This window comes from Meriones unguiculatus, chromosome 3, assembly GCF_030254825.1.
Source record: "Meriones unguiculatus strain TT.TT164.6M chromosome 3, Bangor_MerUng_6.1, whole genome shotgun sequence".
NCBI lineage: Eukaryota > Metazoa > Chordata > Mammalia > Rodentia > Muridae > Meriones > Meriones unguiculatus.
In genome coordinates this window covers 56,417,994-56,439,952 of record NC_083351.1, presented here as the reverse complement: position 1 = coordinate 56,439,952, position 21,959 = coordinate 56,417,994, and the positions used below count along the sequence as shown (strand labels likewise).

Here is a 21,959-nt window from a genome sequence, read left to right as displayed (position 1 = left end):
CGTGTTGCCGGCTTGTGGAGGGGCCGTGCAAGGTGCTCGGAAGCCAGATGCTCCCGGGGGAAGCCACCAGATGTATGGTCACAGGAGAAGTTTCATTTGCCCTTTCTACATGCCCCGAGGAGGCACGTTGTTCCATTGAATGGACACGTAATACTCGCCTCGGTTTTGGGGAGAACACGACAGGACCTTCAAGAGCCCACAGCACAGGTCTGAGGGCCCGCAGAGATCTCCGAGGGGCTGGGAATCTCTCACACCGCCTTGCAGTGTTTCTCGACAGAAGCGTCTGCTACACTGCACTGCTCAGTCCCTTCCAGCCGAAAACTGAAAAGCCACACTCCCGTCAAAAGGAGGACACTTTCTTTCAGGGCACCCATCAGCCACCACCCCACTCTGCGCAGGGTCGCCGCTGGCGGCACCGCACTCCGCCTCCTTCCAGGTCTGGGAGCGCCAGATGTTTGGGAGGGAGGGTCCCGCCCTCGCCCTCGCCCTCGCCCTCGCCCTCGCCCTCGCCCTCGCCCTCGCCCTCGCCTTCGCCCTGGCGCTAGCAAAGACAACAGCGCCCTTTCATTTGTCGGCTGTGAACCCAAGTCCCCGGCTGGGGCGACGAGAGCAGATCCCGTCCCCCTCCAAGTCCACCTCCGAGCCAGGGCCACGGGAGGGGGCGGGCTCCGGGACGCCCGCGCCTCCTTTGTGCCACCGCCGCCCCGGGCCGGTCCTCGCCCTCCTCCCGCAGACCGCTGCGGACGCGCGCCGGGCCGGGGCGACCCTCGGGGACCCGCCCGCGGGGCCCTCTGGCGGCAGCACCTGGCGGCCGGGTCGGGGCCGAGGGGCGGGGCCGGGCCGGGCGGGGGCGGGGGGAGCGGGGCGCGCGCTCCGCGACGTCCGGCGCACGCGCGAGGCCGGGAGGAGCGCGCCCCGGCGGCGGCGGCGGCGGCGGCAGCGGCGGGAGCCGAGCGGAGCCGCTGAGGGAGGCTGGCCGCGCGGGCCGGCGGGGCAGCGGCGGCGCCCGGAGCCCGGCGGAGGGCGAGGCCGGCGTGGACGGCGGGAGCCGCCCGCCCGGGAGCCCCGAGGCGGTAGATGGGGCTACTCGGCGCCCGCGGCTGAGGACGGGAGCGGCGGCGCGGAGGCGGCCGAGGTGCGAGCCGGTGAGTGGCGGCCCCACGCGGGCGCGGTAACGGCCGGCCCCGGCGCCCCGAGCCCGGCGGCGCCACGCGGGCCCCGCCCCTGCCACCTGGGCGCGGGAGCCGGGCGCGTCTCCTCCCGCGCCCCGAGCCCCCCGCGGGCCGCCCCTTCCGGGCGGGGCCGGCCGCCTGCCTCCGCGGTGCGGGGCGCTCCGGCGTGGAGCGGGCGGCTCCGGCTGGCACCTCCGGGGGGCTCCGATCTCGGGGAGGCGGCGTTGCTGCAACTCCCGCTGCCACTTCCGAGCCACGAGGTTTGTTTGGCCGAAGTGGCCGTGGGCGAGCACACGCCTCTGCGGGGGCGGCCGCCGCTCCGCGCGTGCACTCCGAGCCTGGGCGCTTGGATCTGCGAGCAGGAAGGTGCCCGCCTGTCCTCCGGTCGCTTCTCGTTGGGCCGGACGGCGGGCCTGGGGGGTGGGAGACCGGTTCGGTGGAAGATCCCACAGCGCGGTGACAGCTTGTGGATTGGTTGGGCTGTAATTTTTTTTCTTGCTGGGGAGACTTTTTTTTTTTTTTAACACTTTATTGGGAGTTTATTCCTAAGCGACCAGTTCCTGGGATCGCAGCTCGAGACAGCATTCATTAAACTCCCCCTTTTTCCTCGGGGCGAGCATTTGTGTAGGTGGGGAGGAGGGGGTCGATGAGGAAGAGACTTGGAGGCTGTCGGCGAGGCTCAGAAAATTCTCCGCATTACTCAAAAAGCAGCCGGTTAAGGTCAGGCTAGCCATGCTTTTACTCTTTTCCTACGCCTCTGGGAATTCTTGGAATTTTACTTTAGCCTTCCTGAATGGGGTTCCTTGTAATGTAGCTGACAACATTCGGGGTGCGTTAAATTGCTCTTCACTTGGAATATGATTTAGCAACCATTTCTTCCCGTGTAGTCTTTCACATTGTTATTTTTGGGGGGCCGGGAGGGGGAATTACATACGTCTCATGTGTCAGGCTAGAGGTAGTTCACCGTTACCAATGCTGGGATAGTTTTGGTACATTGGTCAAACAAGGCACCCGACATTGGCCGTGCAGTTATGGTAAACTGCTAGGCCTGATTGTAGTTTTGGGTTCAAAGGCCTGATTACTCTGTAAACAAATAACTTTGGGGGTTGTTTCATTTTGAGGTCATTTGTTTGTGAAAGCTTTCATATATATAAATTATTGTTTAAATGCATATATTACTCATGTTTCTTTTATTCTAAATTAGAGTTACATAATGCACAAATGATAACACTTTGAATTGCTCTATTTTGTCCTATGGGGACTACAGGCTAGGTGTGTGACTTTTCGTAAATTAATCCAGTGACTCCCATTTCCACGTTGGAATATTGGATGTGTGTGTGTGTGTCCTGTGTGTAAAGTTTGGAGGTAAAAAAATATCAAGTTGTTGGAGTTAAATCTGATAGCTCTATATAAGGCAGTCTTTTCTTTTCAGGAAAACTGTTGGATTTGATAATTTTCTTAAATATTTGAGGGAGCACTTTGCTTTTTGCTTGAAGCTTATTTCAGACTGAAATTGTGTCAGATGGCTTCCCATGCTGCTTCTCTCTCCTTCACCTTTAGGCTTGAGATTTAAAAAAGGAGAAAGTAAGTCATGATATTCTGGGTAGCTCTTTCATAATGTTTTAAAATTGTGTTGCTTGTTTGAGTATTTACCATACCTAAGAAGGCTTTTCCACTGAATAATGGATGATAAGCAGGAGACAACAGATGTTTTAATTAAATGTTTTGCACATTTTGGACATCTTAGCTTTATCAAAAGGGATAGTAGTATCAGCCAGCAAATCATTGCGGGGAGAGTTGCAAAGAATATAGGGATCATGCTCATTTGAGACTCAGGCAGTGAAAACATCAAGAAGATAAATACTGAGAAGGGTAGGAAGACCCGTTTGTATTGTTTATGTCTTTACAGTTAGTGCAGATTACTAGTGACGTAAAGGGGACTTTTGTAAATTCTAATTTAGGTATGTAATAACTGATAAATTTTCTTTTCAAATGTATTTCATTTGCTACGTAACTAAATTTGTATCGGAACTTTTCAAATAAATATAGTTACAAAGGATATACTGATATTTAGGGAGGGTTGAATAGATTTGAAAAGTATTCAACTGTTTGAGATGCTATCGTCCCTAGAAAAATTTATAGAGAAAAAATTGTAGTTTTGTTTTACTGTTAGGCTTTTTTCCTTCCAAAAGTAGTTCTCTGTTCATAAACATTACATCTTAAGTCATGGAAGATCTATTATTGTAGATCTGGTATTTGATTACATTTTTCTCTAATTAGGCATCAGCTTTGCTTAGAGTATTTTGGGTTTGATTCAAAGCACATCAGTGATTAGCCCACACTTGGCTGTTTTTTTTTTTTTTTTTTTTTTTCTGTGACCGCTTGGGGGAGCCTTTGCAGTTCATCTCAAAGGATCCCTACTCTGCATGTATTGGCTGCTAATCATCCAGGGCGCTTTGCCAGACTGCTGGAGAGTGCTAAGGAGGATGCATTCAGAACCAAGTCTTGATCTCAGTGTGTAATGACTTCTCTTAACTCCCACTCCAATCACAAAGTTCCTCTCCTCATAGACTGTTATTAACAGTGTACTTTTTGGACTGCTGTTAAATGGACTAACTAACCATGAAACTTAAGATTCATGAATGCATTATATCTTTCAGAGATCAGGTTTTACTGGCATTAATCTTAGCAGGAATGCAGGTTTAATTACTTGCTTAATGGACACAGATATTAGTTGTCTTGAAGGATTTGGAAAGATCATCACTCCTCTATGAAGTACACTAATTCCATACCTGTTAAAGCAGATTGGCTTGGTCTCCTTTAAATGCTTTTAGAACCGGAGATATCAAAGCATCTCTTGTAGCTAAATTTATGTTCATTTCCCTACAGAAGAGAAGGTGGTCTTCTGGCAGTCATGGAGATTAGTTAAAAATGTATACCTTTTGACTATTAAATTATGATTATTTTTATCCAGTATAATTAAGTCAGATTTCTACATACTCTTTTTTGACAATACTTAACCTTGAAGTGGCCATTTCAGAAAATGAACTCAGTTAAACAAAGTAAAATGCATTTTTAATAGGTTAAAAAGAAGTTAACTTTTATGACCTTCCTTGATTATGATAGAATAACTGAGAGACCTTTCTCAAATCTTTTTCATGGTACATTCATGCATATAACGACTAATGATTTGAAGTAGTTCCCATCCTTAAATTGCCCCTTTCTTTTCTTTTAAGATGATTTTGCTTTTGTTCTAAAACTACTTTTTCCTTTCCTTTTAAAAAGGATTTGTTGGGCTGGAGAGATGGCTCAGAGGTTAAGAGTACTGGCTGCTCTTCAAAGATCCTGAGTTCAATTCCTGGCAACCACATGGTGGCTCTCAACCATCTAAGATGAGATCTGGTGCCCTCTCCTGGCATGCAGGTGTACATGCAGAGAACACTGTATACATCCTCAATCTTAAAATAAAAAAATGTAAAAAAAAAAAAGGGGGTTTATTTTGTGTGTGTGTGTGTGTGTGTGTGTGTGTGCGTATGTCCCACATATATGTGTTGCCTTTGGAGGCTAAGAGAGGTCATTGGATTCCCTGAAAGTGGATTTACGGGTGGTTGTGAGCTGCCTCAAATGAGTGCTAAGAACTACGCTCCAGTCCTGGAAGAGAAGCAAGAGCTCTTAACTCTTGAGCCATCTCTCCAGCCCCTTTTCTTTTTTAAGTGAAACATACCACAAGAGACATTTCTGCTTATCGGAAAAATGTTTATTTGTTGCTAGATTCCACTGACAATTGAGTATTTTAAATACTTGGAGGTGACTATTTCAAAAGGCTAGGCCCGATTCTCTTTAAAACCATTAGCAGAACTTCTTTGGTCTATGAATCTAACAGAAGAAAATGGTCCATAAGCTGGGTGTTGGTGGCACACCTTTAATCCCCCAGCACTGGGGAGGCAGCGGCAGGTGGGTCTCTGTGACTTTGAGGCCAGCCTGGTCTAGAGAGAGTTCCAGGACAGCCAGGGCTACACACAGAGAAACCCTGTCTCAAAAATATCAACAACAACAAAAGGTACATTGAAGTTAGAGATTTAAGGTAGAATGAGAATTGAAGACGAGACAGTGAGTAGGGTTTTGTTTGTGTGTTTCGTTTTGTTTTGTTAGCTTTGCAGATTCTTTCCACTGTTTGTTAGGTCCTGCATGTGTCCTGACCCTGACACCTTTGTCATCTTCTGCTGCTTCTTTTAGACCCCTTGTTCGGAACAACCCTGATAGGTTCCTTACCGTCTCTCCTGTTGCTGGGACCCACTGACACTGCAGGTCCTGTTGTTGGTAGTGAATGTGTGGCTTGTCCTTCGGGCTGCAGGGGCACTTTCTGTCCTCCTCATCGGAAACATGCGCACCAGCAGCTTCTGCGTCTCTACAGCCCCACCCAGACAAATAGAGACACATCAATATTGGCTTCTTCCTGTTTGACAGACTAGCTTAGGTTATCGGAACTTGGTTGTACTTATTGTAAGCATGTACACTCCCAGTGGGTACCCCGTGAGAAGATCTGTGCTCACTCATTCCAAGCACAGTTTATCTTTACCTTTTAATTTCATCTTCAGTTCTAAAGGTCTGAAAAGCATTTGACTAGGGATATACAAAAGAATTATGTGCAATGAGAAGAATTTACAGTTTAAGAAAGATGTGTAAAAGAATCAGTATAGCATGAAATAATAAAAGTAGCATGATGATAATGAAGAAACTGGGGAAATGTTTGTAATTTCTACTGAAGACAAAGACGTTAATGTATAAAGGATACTTAGTAATCAGTAAACAAAAGATTAACACCAAGTAGGCAAAGGTCATGCACAGAATCTCAAAACAGGAAATTCAGATTATTTTATGTATATGTTAAGACTTTCAGCCTCCTATATAATACAAATATAAATTAAGACAGTGTTGGTTATGGTAGCACATATCTGTAAGTTTAGCACTCAGGAAACTAAGGCAACCAAAGCTATACAGTGAGACCCTGCTTAAAAAACAACAAACCAAACCAAAAAGTCCTAGTATGTACCTTTTGTTGTTGTTGTTGATATTTTTGAGACAGGGTTTCTCTGTGTGTAGCCCTGGCTGTCCGGAACTCTCTCTAGACCAGGCTGGCCTCAAAGTCTCAGAGACCCACCTGCCTCCGCCTCCCCAGTGCTGGGGGATTAAAGGTGTGCCACCACCACCCGGCTTATGGACCATTTTCTTCTGTTAGATTCATAGACCAAAGAAGTTCTGCTAATGGTTTTAAAGAGAATCGGGCTTAGCAAGTTTTAGTATATTGTTATGGGAAGTGTAAAGTAATAAAATTAGATGCAGTTGAAATTCTGAAAAACATTAAGGTGAATTCTGGAAATTAAATTAAGAAAAGGCTGTAAGTATGCGCAAGTCAACATAAATGCTTGTGGGAAGATAAAGAACTAATACGCAGTTTATTTATCTGACACTGACTTGCGGTGTCGTTTTGTAGTTTCCCTCATGAGTTAAGCGAACTGACCTTTTCTTCCACTCCCAAAGTGGTCATGAGTAAGTACCTTCTCACTTGACCAGATCATCATCTTTCATCCTGACGTCTGGAAGACTGAGTGGAAGGAGCTAAAAGTGCTACCTTTACGAAAAACACTAAGTCATTTTGTGCCATTGGAAGAAATCGTATAAAAACTAGTGTCACTTGAAAATATACTTAAGTTTAGTAAAACAAGTGAGCAGTTGGGTGGTGGTAATGCATGCCTTTAATGAGGCAGAGGCAGGTGGATCTTTGAGTTTGAGAACAGCCAGGGCTACACAGAGAAACCCTGTCTCAAAAACAGAACAAAACAAGCAAACAAACAAACAAATGAAAAGCAAAAACAATATCAAAAAACAAGTGAGCAACAAAGCGGTTTCAAGAAAAACAGGTTCATTATATTGTGTGTGAATTGGATGTTTTGGGCTTACTTTGTTTTGTAGCATATAGATCTTAGTTGAGTAAGAGAGATGTTATTAGGAAGTGGGATGGGCAGCTGGAGATGTGTAAAATAGAAAGTTTGTGAGAGTGTGAGGAAAATGACTCGGTTATGGGCCATGTGCTTAGGAAAAGAAAAGTGAAAATGAGAGGTTTAGAGGCATGGTAGATTGCAGAGGGCCTTCATCCTGGGAGGAATATTAGTTTTGGGCAATAGAAATCAATTTAGGCAAATGTTTAAAGGATATGTGCTTTCTGAGGTTGCTGTAGAGTGACTGGTACAGTGTTCTCTTTGTATGAGTCCCTGTTCTTTGCAGTTACCCTGTAGTGTAGGGGAACATGTTTATATTGATAAAGGCCCCTAAGAGGCACAGCCTGAGTATAAATTAGTATGTCCTGTGGAATATTCTGTTTACTACCAGGTCATTTAACAGAGTTCCTTTTTGGGGGGTGGGTTGTGTCTGTGTTGTTTGGATTATTTAATGTTAGCCCGTGGTCTGCCCTCTGCACCACAGTGGCCAGGTCCACACGGCAACAGCCATCTCACCGCTTTCCCTGGCTTTGCCCACAATCATGTCTTCCCTCCTTTGCTTTCTCAATCTCTAATAATTAGTTTCAGGCGTTCCTTCTTCAAGAAACTGTTGTTGGTTGATCTCATCCACAATTATTTTTTCATTCAAAACAAATTGTAACAGGTAACTTGTGTAACATTCATTTTGTGAGTGATCGTTAATGTATTTTTATTCTTGGAGCCTAGAGTCTTTTTCCCTCCACTTGCTTAGGAGGGTTCAGGAACCATGCTAAATGCTTACTATACATGATCTCATTTACTAATTGCAGCTTTAACATCAGATTTAAAAACTAATTAAAATCCATTCAGATTCTCTTAGTTTTCTCTTGGCTCTTGCAACAAATTGGCTTGCTTAGTGACTTACAAACAAAATCATAAGTTTGTTTTCTCACAGTTCTGAAGGCCAGACGCCTGAAATCAATAGTATTGGGCCTAGATATAAGGCTATGGCTTTTGGAGGATCTGGAGAATTCCTTCATTGCTTCTTCTGTAGAACCTCATGGGCATTCCGTAGCTAGTGGCTGCATTTTCCTTACCCTGAAGGCCAGCTTTTCAAATCTTTTTCCTCTAACCTCCCCACCTCTCTCCATCTTTTCTGTCCCCCACTTTCTTTCATCTTCCTTCAAAAGATCCTTATTTCATAATCACAATCTTTAATTTTTTTTTTCTTGGTAAGGTAGTATTCCGTTTCCAGAGGTTAGGACAGATTCCTTGGGGAGACCCCTGTTCAGCCTCTCAGGTGACTATTTAGTTGGTTCATAAGAGGGACTTACAAACAAAAATCATTCTGGCTAAGCGATGGCTTTCTGCCACACTCTTCTGAAATGTAGTGTTTCGTAGCCAGGGATGACTTTGCCGACACTCTGAGGAGTACCTCACTGTCTCAGATGGAAGAGCTGCTCCTGATGACTGGATTCTAAGTGAGGGAAGCTGCAAGGAGTGGAGGATAGCCTGGGGAAGAACAGTTACCCACAACGTCAGGAGCGCTGGGCCTGAGAAACGCCATTGCCTGGGTGTGGTGGCACACACCTGGAATTCCAGCACTGAGGATGCAGAGGCAGGAGAGTGACAGGTTTGAGGCTTGCTAAGCTATATAATTTTTAGGGGTTTGTAGTGATACTGAATGCACAGGTGTGTGTGTGTGTGTGTGTGTGTGTGTGTGTTTGTGTATGTTTGTTCAGTGATTTGAATTTCAAAAAATGATTCACTAGGAACCTTATTAATTGGCAGCTGTTGCTACTTAAAATATAAACCTGTGTTAATGTGCTGATCTTAGGAATGTGTCTTTTGCTGGGGGTTCTGGCTCCTTTCTCTTGCGGTACATTATCACTGAGAAATTGGCATGGTAGTGGGGGTGATCCTGAGGGTGACTCCGCAGCTGTTTGCACAACCTTGGTTATAGTAGTTAATATTTTATTTTGTCACTTAGTGTCTTTGCGTCTTTCCAAGTAACTGAACTTCGTTTTCTTATAAACATGATATCTGTTGTACCATAGTCTGTATCAAATAAGATATGGCATGCATAAAAGAAGGTTGTGTGTTTTGAAATCTTATTTCCAGATACCACTTTACTTTTATTTATAGCTTCTAACCAAGTGATATGAAGATGGCCGATGCCATGCCGTAGGGGGACTTCTCAGACCTACCAGCCACTTAGATAATAACATGAGACTTTTATTAATATTTAAAAGTTAGGCCTTCTGCTGGGCAGACTCTGAGCTAGCTCATCTAACATCTCAACTATTCTAGCCCACAACCTGCCATGTGGCTGTTTTTTTACCTTCTCCTTAGCCTTAGTGCGTCTTTTCCTTCTTTGTGTCCTGCTAGTGAGTCTCCTTCCTTTTCTGCCTTCCTTCTGGAGTCTGTCTCTCCCCTGGAAGTTCTGCCCTCTACTTTCTGCCCAGCTGTTGGCTATCAGATCTTTTATTACATCCAGTAGGCAAGTGGGGGAGGACAAATGTTTACAAAATGTGAGTTCAGTGATGGGCCTTAGAAATAACAGTTCCAAGATCTGACTGAAATTGGATGTTTCAGGAAATTTTGTTGAGTAGTTGTCATAATTGGCTATTATTGTAATACACAACATGACCAAAAGCAACTTGGGGAGGAAAGGGTTCATTTTAGGCACATAGGTTTTAGCTCATCAGATGTAGCCACACAGAAGCTTGAAGCGGAGAACATGGAGGAGCAAGCACTCTGGCTTGTTCAACTAGCTTTCTTAGCCTAGAACTACCTGCCCAGAGATGTTAGCGCCCACATTGGGCTGGGCCTTCCTACAATAGCTAATAATTACAGAAAAGACTTACCCAGGGTCGCAGTGTAATGTAGTCTAGGCAATCCCTCTGTAGTGGTGCCTTCTATGTAGGTGACTGTAAGTTTGTGTCGAGCTGACAACTGAGCCTAACTATAACAATACTACAGGGATAGAAATTAAACTGTAGAGTATTACTATACATGGATTATTAACATCAGCTTCATGTTTCACAGTTTTTGCTAAAAGAAACATTTTCTTAACCATAACAAATATTATGTAAAGGCTTATTTACTAACAATGTTCTCTTGGGTTAAGCTAAATCACATGATTCCTTAAAATTAGGAACTTTCCTTTTCTTTCTTTTCATATATATATGTGTAAAAATATATAAAATATATATGAAAAAATATTATATATATATAGATATATATTCTCAGCATGGTAAGGGAGTTAGCACTGGGTAGGAGCTTAAGCTTTTCCTTCCCTCTTTTGTAGTGTCTAGATTATGGAACTCTATTCAGTCAAAACACTTAAGTTTGCTGTTAGAAGTGTTTCAGAGAGTTGTTTGGAGAAAGGGTATTTCTCTGTAACCCCAAGCTGGTGTGGACTTTGTGATAATCCTGCCTCTGTGCTTGGATTGTAGGTGTGCACTGCCATACAGGCTGTATAATTCAGAAAATTATTTCTCTTACCATATGGAACAGCGTCTATGCACAGAATCTGATAGGTTTTTAGTTAATTTCCCTTTGCTTGATTCATAGTTTTATTTCCTCCTATAATACAGGTTTAAGTAAGTAATTTTAAATGAATTTTTTTAAATTATGTACTATTGACTAGTTAATATCTAATTTTCATCTAACTTGTCAGTGTGTTTACAAAGATCAATCCAATGTTGAGTGACAAAATAGAATAGGTGAAGTTTCTTCCAAACTGAGGATTTTATAGCATTGACATAATCCCCATTTTTTTCTCCTATTTTTCTGCCAAAAATCTGTAGAGTATAAGCAGTATTTAATGATGTGGCATCTTGTTTTGAATAAAGAAATATGTACTTCTGATAGATCTCTGGATCTGTCACCATCTAATGAGATTTTTTTAGCATTTGAAATTAGTGTAGTAATCTTCTAATGAATTTATTTTATTTATTTTATTTCAAATGAATTTATATTTGTATGCCCATATGCACATATGCTTTTCTGGACATTTCAACTTTGGTTTTTTTAAGTAAAACTGTCTTTCATCTTTAATATCCTAGCTGACATTTTGGTTTAAGGATCTTATAGTTACTCTTAAAGCATTGAAGTTACCTGTTTTTTTGGAAATAAATGATCATCCCTATTTTTATATAGATTTATTCAAATAGTTTTTATTTTCTTTTTTAAACTAGTGCTCTTTTTGGAATGAGAATAAATGAAAAAAATTAAACCATTTAAGATGGTTGAACTTCCTTGGGCAACCTAGTTGTACCATTTCGTCACAAATCGTCAGCACTGACTTCTTGAGGACCTCAAAGCAGATACTTTTTTTAATGACAGAATTTGACTTTGTAGGGTCAACAAGATTAAGGAGACTGAAGTTTTGAATGAACCCATAAAAGTCCTTAGGACATTTTAATGTTCTCACAGTAAGAATATTAATAGAGCATATTGTCAACAGTTTATGCTATGCAATTTGGAAATTCAAGATAATATAAAATTAATTGCTTAAGTGCTTAACCACTGCTTTCTTGAGAGAAACTTTCTAGGCGTGTGGAATTTTTCTTATTTTCCCTTAAAAGTGACGGTTATTGTCCCACAGGTAGAACAACTCTGATTTTGGGGAGGAAAAGCTTTTTAGCGACTTTTTCTCTTGTTCAGCTTGCTTATAGCCTAGTAGGCATTTATAGTGTGTTTCAACTCATAATTTCATGCCAGTGGTCAACAAATCAGTAAAACACTCACTTGGCTGTCGTCATTGTTTCCTTCTTACCTTGCTGTCTTTTCTTCTGTTAGTCTTCTAAGAGTGTATTTTAATAGACATTTTCACTGAAAGTAAATCTGAATATTCTGGAAACTTCATATGTGTATATATATATATGTATAGTTTGAGAAGATAAACATTGTTTTCCCCAGCCAAACATACTTCCATGAACGTAGGCTACGATTACACTTTAAAAAAAGAATATTAGGAAAGTTTAGCGAATAAGTACCATTGAGACCACCTACTTAGGTATAAAATGCTAAGTAGGATTTAGTTTATTTCTGCGTGACGCACTGTTAATCTCGGTGGAAGGACACTAACAGTAATTCTGATGGAAGAGTGGTATGTATGGGCATGAGAAAAGATGTGGAAGAACTACAAAATTAGAAGAAGAAAAAAATAGAAAATTAAAGCACCAAGCTGATCTTGCTGAGTTCTGTTTATCACCCTGGCACTGAAGTAGAAACAGGAGGATTGCAAGTTGTAGGCCATCCAGATTCTGTGCATAGACGCTGTTCCATATGGTAAGAGAAATAATTTTCTGAATTATACAGCCTGTATGGCAGTGCACACCTACAATCCAAGCACAGAGGCAGGATTATCACAAGGTCCACACCAGTTTGGGGTTACTGTGAATAACGCTAAGGGCTAAAATGATTGAAGGGGGAGTACGGTTGTTTTTTTGTCAACTGGACAGCAGTTAGAATCATCTAGGAAGAAGGAACCTACGGTGAGGAAGTGCCGCCATCAGATTGGCCTGTAGGCAAGTCAGTGATTGATGTGAAAGGGCCCAGCCCACTGGGGGGTGAGGGGAGTGCTGCCCTTGGGCAGATGGTCCTGGCTTGTAGAAGGGGGCAAACCATGGAAAGCAAGCCAGTTACCAGCATTCCTCCATGGTTTCTGCTTCCTTTCCTGCCTTCAGGTTCCTGTCTTGAGTTCTTGCCTCAGCGTCCCTTGGTGATGGATTGTGACCTGGAAGTTGTAAAATTAAGTAAATCTTTTCTTCCTCAGGTTAGTTTTGGTCAATTTTGTTTTGTTTTTCACTGCAACAAAAAGTCAAACTAGAACAGCCAGCTAATAAAAACACCTTTCTCCAAGCCTGACTGACTGAAGTTTTGATTCCTGGAACCCACAAGGTGGAAGGAGAGAACTGACTTTGATAAGTCCTCTGATGGCCACATACCCAGCCCTGATAACTAAATATAATTTAAATTACTTAAAAATAAATAAAACAACAACAAAAACAAACAAACAAAAACGAGAAAATTTGCCTGTGTGTGTAGAAGCCTTGCTATCTGGTTGGTTGAATTAATTTGAGATGAGTTTGAAGACTGTAAAATTGGTTCACCCCAGTCAAGAGGTGGCCGTATATTAGTGAGAACATGATAACTGAGGGGGAAAAGGCCTTCCATAATGAGTAACATGAGTGAAGTAGTCTACGAATAAGCTGTATAGTTGTGCAAATAGGATGGAAAAGATCATGATGGTTAGAACCGGTTCGTATGGTAAAGAAAAGAGATAATTAGGTTGCACAGAGGAAAAGGCTGCATTATCAGGAGAGAAATTTAAATATTCCCAAAGACAGAAAAACAGGTTTTCCTAGTGCAGCATGGCCATTAAACTGTTGGCATGAGAGTTGTGTGAGAGCCTTGTGCTGGATTGGTTGCAGTCAAAAGAAGCTGGTCAGTGAAAGGTGAGCTAAGGAAGCTGAAAGACAGTTGAAGAGTCGCGAGTGGGCACCAGGGCTGCAGTGAGGCCACCTCAGCAAAGCAAATGGTGCAGGTCACATTTTGAACTTTTCAAGGGATTCCTATGCAGCCTGTCTCTGGGTGTTCAGGTTTGGGCTCTCCCCGAGAACTCGTCTTTTTCTTCAGAAAAGCTCTGGTCTAAAGCCCTGGTTTAAAGTTAAGTTAGGTTGCATGTAGAATTGCAGGGTCTCATACGTGCTGGTCTCATAAGTTCTTATAGTTCCTAAGTTTTAGTAGATTTTTTTAATTAAAGAATGAACAAGTTCATTGAGACCACCTACTTAGGTATAAAATGCTAAGTAGGATTTAGTTTATTTCTGCGTGACGCACTGTTAATCTCGGTGGAAGGACACTAACAGTAATTCTGATGGAAGAGTGGTATGTATGGGTTTTGTCACATAAGGCATGAGAAAAGATGTGGAAGAACTACAAAATTAGAAGAAGAAAAAAATAGAAAATTAAAGCACCAAGCTGATCTTGCTGAGTTCTGTTTATCACCCTGGCACTGAAGTAGAAACAGGAGGATTGCAAGTTGTAGGCCATCCTGGACTAGATAGAGAATTCTAGGGCAGTCTGTGCTATAAAATGAGGTCCTGTTTCAGTCCCTCTGTCTTGCTCCCCCACATCTCCCAAAAAATCAGAATACTACTGGTAGTAAGGAATGTGATAAAATTGACAATAGAATATTACAAACAATAGAGTTAAAAGCCATAGAAATGACGTGTATTCCACTATTTGATATTAGGGGATTTTAAACTCTGGTCATAGGTCTTGCTCTCTGATATTCTTTTTTTCTTGATTGTGTAAAAGAACAGTTTAGTAAATATATTTTGCAGCCATATTATGATTTAATGCCAAATCATTGCCAGGTATTTGCTAAGTGAACATGAAAAGTACAGTGATCTTGGATTAAAGAAACACAAAAGCCTGTTACTCAGTGAGTGTTTGCATTGCTTGGGCTAAATGGGTAACTCTGTACAGGTACAGTTTTTCCCAAAGGGACATTCTGTGCTCTCTGAAGACATTTTTATTTTTCAGCTGTAAGGGGAGGGTGTTTCTGTTGTCTAGTGAGTGGAAACCAGGATTGTTACTAAATAATTCATAGGGTAGCATCTCACATACATCCACACATAACAGCTACCCAACCCCAAGGGCAGTGCTGCCAAAATTGAAACACTGAGCTCATTTCAGGAAATGGAGGCAGGAGAATTACAAGACTGAAACCAGCCTGTAGGCTCTCACCTCAGGAGACAAGCACTAGAGGACTTCTGATGTCCACCTCCAGCCTCCACACACATGAATTTGCACACACCACTAAGATGAACCTTCAGGGTAGGGACACAATAAAGAAAATCTACTGTCCTGTAAGCCTAGAAAAGGACACCTGGACAAGTTTAGAGAAAAGTACCTGCCTATGAATGAGACAAAGCAGTGCTTGTCTCCTGAGGTGAGAGCCTCTCTGTAATGCTGCAGGCTAGCCTGAGAAGTCCTCCTGCTTGTGCATCACTCATGCTGGGATTACACGCCTTCATTGCCCTGCCCAGTTTCTTTTCTTTTTTCCTTTAAGTGAGTTCCTGCTTCACAGTGACTCTAGTCTCTGTCAACTTGACAAAACGAATAGCACAATACTTGCAGGTGTGCTTGTATTCCTGGTCTAGGATGAACTAGGTCTGGAGTCTAGGTGTTTGGCTTTGTTGTTGTTTTATAGTGTTTGAACCTGTTCTGCTTTTCAAATATGAGTTTAAAAGTTAAGTTACCCAGGAGCTATTAATATTAGAATGATTTCATTCTTGCTTATGTTTACCTCTGTATCTTGTAATAGGAAGATAAAAACTGAAGGAATGTATCCATAGTAGAGAAGAAGAGATATTTTAAATGAGCTATATATCATCTTTTTTATCCCACTTCCATTTGAGGATTTAGACATACTGGCTATGTGTTTTTGCTTCTGTGTACAGTAAATAGAGGGGTGTGAAGGTTTTTATAAAACTTTCTCAGTTTCTCTCTTAACCTGGCTGTCACACAACTAATTGAGACTCTTTTATTTGTTTAATGACATGCTTCACAGCATAATAACTTAGCAGTTATTAGCTCTCTAAATTGAACTGTTTCCTCCCAGCATATATTGCAGAGATACTTGGACTTGGTAGCTTTTCTGATGCAGCTTCTTCTGTTGTCTCTTGGACCTCTCCTGTGGCTGAATCCTCTACTTCCTCTTCTAACTCCTCCTCTCCTGGTAGCAGGAAATCCAGCCCAGTTCTCAACCCTGCTCAGAGATTGGCTGTAAGCTGCTTTATTGGCATATCAGGGGATGGTTGGGGAGTAGTGTTCACATCACATTGAGAGGGGATTCTCAGATCACGGTTTGCAACCAGATGGGGGGGGGTACAGAGATCATCATTTTAATTACAAATAACCTTATGCCTACAGAAATGGAAAACAGGTGTGTATTTATAGCATAGTACTCAATGTGGTGGATCCAGATAAGTGTAATAGTTTTTCTGTGGCTGTGACTAAATGCTCCCCAACAAGAGGCAACTTAAGGAAGGAAGGATTGATTGATTGATTGATTCAGTCATAATTTAAAGGGATATGGTTCATTACGGTGAAAAAGCATGGTAACTGGGTCCTGCTCAGTCCAGACTAGTAGGAGCTTGTGTGGGGTTGCAGAACCTTCCCCTCCTCTCCAATCAACACTCTTGCTCCAGTAAAGTTCTACCTCCAAAGGCTTCTGCAACCTCCCCAAACAATGCCACCACCTGTGGATGAAGTGTTCAGACACATGGGCCTATGGAAGCCATTTTACATTCAAACCACAGCGCGTGTGTGTGTGTGTACACATGCATATCCATGCACGCAGAAGACCAGGAATAAACATCTGCTGTCACTTCAGTCGAATTTCCACCTCACTTTTTGAGGCAGGTCTCTCAAGCTCTCTCTGAAGCTGGATCTTGCTGATTTGGCTAGGCTGGCTGGCCAGCAAGCCCCAGTGATCTTCCTGCCTCTGCCTCAGGACAGGGTTACAGGATGCATTGCTGCACCTGACATTTTACAAGGGTGCTAAGGATCTAAATGCCCTTCCTCATGCTAGTCATACAAGGCAATGACTTTACTAACTGAGCTAGGTCGCCCCCTAATGGTAAGTGTGTATGCAGAATTTGTCTTTAGGAGGCAAAGCATTGAAGTTAAATACATGTTTTCTTTCAGTGGCCATTTCCTGTCTGCTTCTCATATGCATTGATTTTATCTTTATCTTCCGTTTTCATCTAGGCAAGTATTTTTATGTTTTGGCCTCCTATTAAATCCAAACCATGTGATTCCTTGCTAAGTCTATCAGTAACAGAGACCTTTGTTAATTTATTCAGTGTTATTTCACAGACCATACCACTCTGCACTGCAAACTCAAGTGGTTATTGTTTGATGCTTTCTTCCTTTCCAGGGCTTTTTGTGAGCTGTGGGCAACACTGATGTGATGGCTGCTGCTCCACAATGTCTCATACCTTACCACATGAGCACACAACTAGCCATAGTAATCCTGTTTTAATGCCTGAGATATTTTAGCTAAGAACTATTTAAAGACACCTTTTTTGATATAATTTTTATTTTTTTATATTAATTACAGTTTATTTACTTTGTCCCAGCTGTAGCCCCCTCCCTCATTCCCTCCCAGTCCCACTCTCCCTCCCTCATCTCCTCCTTGCCCCACTCTAAGTCCACTTATAGGGAAGTTTGTCCTCCCCTTCCATCTGACCCTAGCTTATCAGGTCTCATGAGGACTGGCTGCAGTGTCCTCCTCTGTGGCCTAGCTAGGATGCTCCTCCCACGGGGGAGGGAGGGCGGAGGTCAAGGAGCTAGCCATAGAATTCATGCCAGAGACGGTCCCTGTTCCCCTTACCAGGGAAGCCACTTGGATACTGAGCTGCCATGGTCTATGTCTGAGCAGGGGTTCTAGGTTATATCCATGCATGGTCCCTGGTTGGAGAATCAGTCTCAGACAAGCCCCTGTGCCCAGATATATTTGGTCCTTGTTGAGCTCCTGTTCTCTTCAGGTTTTACTAACTCTCTCTTCTTATGATCCCCTGCACCCTGCCCAAAGTTTGGTTATGAGTCTCAGCATCTGCTTCGATATACTGCTAGGTAGAGTCTTTCAGAGGCGCTGTATGGTAGGCTCCTATCCTGCTTCTTGTTTTCTCCTACTTCCAATGTCCATTCTATTTGTCTTTCTAAGTAAGGATTGATCTTCTTACCCTGGGTCCTCCTTCTTGTTTAGCTTCTTTAGGTGTACAGATTTTAGTATGTTTATGCTGTCTTATAGGTCTATCATCCACTTATAAGTGAGTATATACCATGTATCTTTCTACTTCTGGGATACCTCACTTAAGGATGATCTTTTCTAGTTCTCACCATTTACCTGCAAATTTCATGATTTCCTTGTTTTTAATTGCTGAGTAGTATTCCATTGTGTAAGTGTACCACAATTTCTGTATCCATTCCTCCGTTGAGGAACATCTGGGTTGTTTCCAGGTTCTGGCTATTACGAATAAAGCTGCTACAAACATGGTTGAACAGATGTCCTGGTTGTGTACTTGAGCATCTTTTGGATATATGCCTAGCAGTGGTATAGCTGGATCTTGAGGAAGCACTATTCCTAATTGTCTGAGATAGTGCCAAAATTGATTTCCAGAGTGGTTGTACAAGTTTACATTCCCACCAGCAATGGAGGAGGGTTCCCCTTTCTCCACATCCTCTCCGGCATGTGATGTCACTTGAGCTTTTGATCTTAGCCGTTCTGATGGGTGTAAGGTGAAATCTCAGGGTCGTTTTGATTTGCATCTCCCTGATGGCTAAGGACATTGAGCATTTCTTTAAGTGTTTTTCTGCCATTCTACAGTCCTCTGCAGAGTTCTCTGTTTAGCTCCGTTCCCCATTTTTTAATTGGATTACTTGATTTGTTGGTGTTTAACTTCTTGAGTTCTTAGGATCCTAAGAATTCCAGGGTAAACAGTTGTGTTGCTCTGACCCTGGTGCTTTGAACAACCCAAAATAGCTTGAGGGAAGTATTTAACCAGTCCCATTACTTACTTTACTTACTTGTTTTGATTTTTTTGAGACAGACTCTTACTTTGTGGTTCTAGCTTGCTGGGAACTCACTGTGTAGACAGGACTGACCTTAACTTTACAGAGATTTGCCTGCCTCTGCCTCCTGAGCACAGAGATTAAAAGTACATGCCGACAAACCCAGACCCATTACCTACTTATGATACATTTACTTTGAATTAAAATTTAATAGATAATTGTTGTACGAAATAGTGGTTTGAACGAGACTGGCCCCCAGAGGCTTATATATTCGAATGGCTTAGTCACCAAGGAGTGGAACTGTAAGAGAAGGATTAGGAGGTGTAGCCTTTTTGGAATAGGTATCATCTTGTTGGAAAAAATGTACCTTTGGAGGTGGGCTTTGAGGTGTCAGAAGCCCATGCTAGGCTTCCAATGCCTGTCTTTCCCTGCCTGCTGGCTGTAGATCAAGATGTAAAGTAAGTTTAGCTCAGCTATTTCTCCAGTAGTATGTTTCCTGCCACCAGGTTTCCCCCCAATGATCATAATGGATCTGTCCTCTAAAACTATAAACATGCCCCGATTAAATGCTTTCTTCTGTGGGTTGCCTTGGTGATGGTGTCTCTTCACAGCAGTGGGACAGCTAACTAAGACACACATGCTTTTAATCCCAGTGTGCTGAAGGGAGAGGCAGGTGGCTATCTGAGTTCCAGGCCAGCCTGAGCTACATAAAAATACAATTAGTTTCTCTACCTAGTCTTTTTTTTAATGAGATTAATCATTGCTACAGTTTCAGAGCTAGTTATGCTAGCGATGTCTCCCACCAGCCAGCTACTAGCAGTTTCAGAGCAAGTTAGATCACTGATGTTTCCTAGGAGTCGGTAACTAGTGTTTTTTGGCCAGACCTTTGGTGAAGAATCACCCATAATGCTGCATTGGTCCTTGGCACGGCATAATGCTCTAGCACATTTCCAAGTACCTCCTTGGTAGAGGAGTGGCACTGTTTGTTTAAAAATAAACCACATGTCTTAGAAAACATTCATGTTTTCAGCTTTATACAGCAGCTACTGACTATCCTGTAAAGGAAGAATACTTGTATTCGCACATTCTCACGGGGAGGCCCAGAGAAAATCTTGGGGCAAGCCTATGTGCACCTCTGAAGTCTACAGTACAGGATTACTTTGTGTTATCTGCTTTTATGTACAGCAGCCTTCCTTTTTATTGTGTTTTCAGTTCTTTTTTTTCCCCTTAAATGTTTTGGCATTTTGGATTGTGTGCTCTTATGGGTTTTTACTCAGGGTCATTCTGTGTGGCCTGATTATGGGGCACACTCCTCCAGACGCTTAGGCTTTTCTTTGGTGCTGAGGAAGCTACTGACTCTGGATCACTTTAGCTTTCTGCTCAGTTTTCTGAACCAGGTAGCTGTGTTTGAACCTTAAGTCCTTGAGTGGAGACTGTAATTCCCTGTAAGGAAGAATAAGAGAGTTTGGACTGGGCATTTTAATAGGATGTTAGGTCAGAACCATAGAAAGAAATTGGATTTTATAGGTGATGGTGAACTAGTAATTAATGAACTTTCCAGGAGAGAAATACGTTTGTATTCAGGAAAGTTCATTCTAAGGGTGATGTTAGATTGTCTTATTCATTTTAATGTTATTAATAATAAGTGTCACAGACCGAGTGAATAAGGAAAAGAGCTTTATTTGGCTTATAGTTCTGGAGGTACAGGTTTAAGGCCATATATGCCAGTGGCCTTCATGTTTGTAGAAAGCATGTGTATGTTATTTTTTCTCTCTCTTCTAAGATTATTTTAATCCCAATACACTCCAAAGCCCCAGCCTATCAGTAGTATAGTCAGAGTACATTTCCTTCTCTTAACAGAGATTAAACACTAATATGTGTTTCAGATGAGAGAAAACATATTCGAATCACAGCAGGTTGTGGTGGTTACTGTTAATTATCCACTTTACAGGATCTAGAGTCACCTGAGAGACAGACCTCTGAGATGCCTGTTCAGGGGTATTTGTTTTCATTAGTTGAAGTAGGGGTCCTGCCCACTGAGTGGCACCTTTCCCTGGCTGGAATCTTGAACTATGTAAGTGGGGAAGGAAGCTGAGTAACAGCATGCATTCATTGCTCCCCCCCATTCTGACCTCTTCACTGTGATAGACTGTACCTTTGAACTGTGAGCCAGAAGAAACCTGAAAGTTGCTTTTGTCCTGGTATTTTATCACAGCAACACAAAAATAAACTAAGATGAAGGTATAGGTCAAGTAAATTGGTGTTAGATTTTTATGTGAGAGGTAATAAGTTAGGAACTAAAGTAGTAACAGTGGAATAGTGAAAGGGATTGTTATTTGAGACAAATGCAAAGTTCTGAATTTGAAAGGTCTTTGTGATGGAGGGCATAAGAGCGACTGTTGGGCATTGGTCTGAGGTGTCTATTTTGATGCTAAGTACTGGCCTTCAAGATCTGGTTCCTGCCTGGATACACCTATACGGGTTGTGTAAACCTGCTGAAGACATTATTCCTGATTAGTTGATTAAAAGACCTAAAATCTGGGCAGGGCAGAATGGGTAGGCGTGGCTAAGGTTCCTCTGGGCTTTGGGGACTGGAGAAACATAGGAAAGGACAGGGAGACAGGAAGAGAGGAAGAAGGAGGAAGCCATGATGGGTTAGCATGGAGAAGAAACATGTGGGCCTGGAGGAAGGACTCCGAGGATGGCTCAGAAACACCAAGATGAAAAATATAAGCAAGTATTTATAAGATTATAGATGAAAGGCAGCCCAGATTTAGGTGGTACCATGGCAAGCTTTGGAAATTTGGAGCTTTGTGCTCCCCTTGGAACATTTTATGGGAAATACTGAGTCTAAAGCTTTGAGAGACATTAGACACTGAGAACCTGTTGTGTATCAAGGCACTGTCTGAGTAACAAGAGGAAACAGGATTATGAGTGAGCAACTCTGAGCTGACATAAGACATGTGAATAAAGGTAGCTTTGGGGGAGTGTGGGGATGATGGAGAGTGACAAATTAGGTGCTGCTGTAGATGGGCTGTTTGGGTTTATTTTCTCAAGAGGTGACAACTGCACTAACTAAATGAAGAAAATAAAGACTTGTGGGATCACTAGGCAGTAGTGGTGCGCTCCTTTAATCCCAGTACTCTGGAGGCAGACACAAGTGGATCTCTGTGAGTTTGAGGCCAGCCTGGTCTACAGAGCAAATTCTAAG

General features: G+C 42.6%; 1 protein-coding gene across 7 annotated transcripts in view; it reads left to right on the top strand.

Moving 5' to 3' along the window:
* Positions 1-903: 903 nt before the first annotated feature.
* Positions 904-21,959, top strand: part of Pals2 (protein associated with LIN7 2, MAGUK p55 family member) — a 103,402-nt gene continuing 82,346 nt past the window's right edge. For 2 of the 7 annotated variants that reach the window (XM_021631096.2, XM_060380015.1), the window contains exon 1: positions 904-1,145. The gene's annotated coding sequence lies outside the window, so the exon portion shown is untranslated. Of the gene's footprint in view, positions 1,146-1,317; positions 1,433-21,959 lie in introns of those variants that run through there. The other 5 variants (XM_021631098.2, XM_060380021.1, XM_060380018.1 and 2 more) reach the window with 5 other exon arrangements.